Source organism: Biomphalaria glabrata, chromosome 13 (assembly GCF_947242115.1).
Source record: "Biomphalaria glabrata chromosome 13, xgBioGlab47.1, whole genome shotgun sequence".
In the NCBI taxonomy this organism is placed as follows: Eukaryota; Metazoa; Mollusca; class Gastropoda; family Planorbidae; genus Biomphalaria; species Biomphalaria glabrata.
The window spans coordinates 17,038,889-17,041,522 of NC_074723.1; positions in this window are offsets into that span (position 1 = coordinate 17,038,889).

Here is a 2,634-nt window from a genome sequence, read left to right on the forward strand (position 1 = left end):
CTCGCCGACAAACGATTTTTGGCACTTTGGTACAATGGCTGGGACGCTTCCGGCAAAGGCCGTGAGCTTCATAGACAGATGAGTAGACCAGACCGAAAGGATGCGTGGTGGACACTTAATCGTGCGGAGCAGGCCGTCCTAGTAACTGTCCAATTGGTGTTTCCTTCAGACGAATGGGTCGGTCGTTTACTGGGAGAAGGCGACCTTAAAATGTAATGCCCGCTTCCTTTCACTTCCTCTAAGGGATTTATCTTAGCAAGCTTCGTTTACTAATGGTGTCTCTGAAATGGATAAAAGTAGTGTATTTACTATAGTCAATATTTCGACAGATAGTGAGACTGTAGTGAATTTCAGATAACCAATTATATTTAATGTTACAAAAAGTATTTAGCTAGTCGAAGGTTTCAAACTTTTATCAGTTTTGCCATGCAATGTTTTTGTTTAGTTACCGCCAAAATAACTTCTTGTTAGTATTGCATCAGGTGCAGAAGATCTAAATCTAACAACGTAGCTGCAACCCTAACCTCTAAGTCACACATTCCGAATGGGTAGGCAAAACCTGAGTGAGTCGACGTGATTATCATTAACGGCTCTAACCATTTTCGTACAAATTAGTAAAAGAATTACTAGCTCATTAGCCACTTTTGAAAAAACTCTAGTAATAATTAGTAATATTTTTTTCAAATATAAAAATAAATATAAATTTTGATAACGGACTTCAAAATATTTATCTTGAACAGACTAAAAGTATTTTGGGTATTTCCACATGTAGGCCCTATTCATTCAAGAGTTCAACAAATTAATGTTCAGGGACATATAGCGCATCGTCTTTAACAGTCTGGATGTAAAGGCCATCATTAGAATATTTTAAAGTCTGTTAAATTGATATATTTGCTTAACCAAATTTTTTTCTCGTGGGAAGTTAAGGTATAAAATGTTCCTTTTTCAAAAAATCTAACATTCATTAGTTTTGAAGAACAACATAATCGGTCCGTAAGTTATATGAAGGTGGTATATTAGAGCTCTTTGGACATCCACTCTTCGCTTGTGTCACAGTGTGACTCGCAGTTTCGTCCTAATTGTCAGTTAGTTAAGCATGTGTTCGTGTAAGGTTGACAGCCATGACAAAGGCGACACCCGTTTGGCTCAATTAATAAGCTGTCTAAAGACCTGTGACATTTGAACTCTGACGTAAATAATGTAACACTGACTAAGAAAACATGACACAATGGAGAAATCCACTTCCTAATGACGTCATAGATAAATGAAGAGCTTCAAAAAAAAAAACAACAATTCTTCTTTCTTTTTATGTTAATGTAAATCTTTGACTTTAAATAACAGGAAGGAAAGTTTAATCCGACTACGTAATAAGAGAAGTGTGTTTGTTTTGTACAGATAGATAGATAGATAGATAGATAGATAGATAGATAGATAGATGGATAGATAGATAGATAGATAGATAGATAGATAGATAGATAGATAGATAGATAGATAGATAGATAGATAGATAGATTGATTGATTGATTGATTGATTGATTGATTGCAAAGTACCATTAGAGCGGTATAAAGGGGTGCCTGAATCAATAAGGAAAACCAATGAAAGCTTAAGTTTAAGACTCTAATTAACATGGATATGCTAATTACTTAAGTATCTTCTGTTGAGGAACGGCTGCAATTTATAAGAAGAAAAGATTATCTAATAAACATTCTGCTTCTCAATTGCTTACTAAATTATGAGATTAGAAATATCAGATAACATTGCTACTATGTGTATATACACCCCTCTTTCTGGGCAAAACAAAGTAAATGATAGATGTCATCAGTACAAAGCTACTGTTGTTGTTGTTGGTGGTGGTAGAGTCAATAACAACATTTCTTATTTTGACCGCTACACTGTAGGCTACGTTTGGCACCGTCCTCATAATTCTGCTCTTCAGTAGGTCCCAGCACTTCCTGAAGACAAAACCCAGACGCTATAACTGTCAGGTTTAGAGTGGCTGCTACACCACATAATAGGCCCGTGGTTTATTTATTGTGACTATTGTCGGGTATGCTGCTAGGGAAAGGGAGGAGGGGCCTCTACCTTGTTCAAGTATAGAACAATAGTTCTCAGCCTTTAAAGTTCACGCTGTAATCCTCAAAAATAAAATCATGTTCATTTATAAGCCTAAATAACTGTGATTTTATTAATATTAGGAAATTGTAATCATAATGTACATATCTGACAGCATTTTCATTGATTTCTGTTTAATGACGAATCAATATTCAATTGTATTTTGACCAGTATATATTTCTGAGTATATTTACATTACATATAGCAAGACTTACATTGTATATATTTTTTAATTGCATATCTATGTGACCATTTAAAGAGCATGGTTACCAAATAGTTCCGTCAAGCAGAGAGAGAGAGAGAGTGAGAGAGAGAGAGAGAGAGAGTGAGAGAGAGAGAGTGAGAGAGAGAGAGTGAGAGTGAGAGAGAGAGAGAGAGAGAGAGTGAGAGAGAGAGAGAGAGAGAGAGAGAGAGTGAGAGAGAGAGAGAGAGAGAGAGAGAGAGACGTTAGTGTGAAGGTTTTGTTTCAAGAGATTAGGAAATCGGGACCGTCTTTGCAAGATTATACAATGAATTTCATC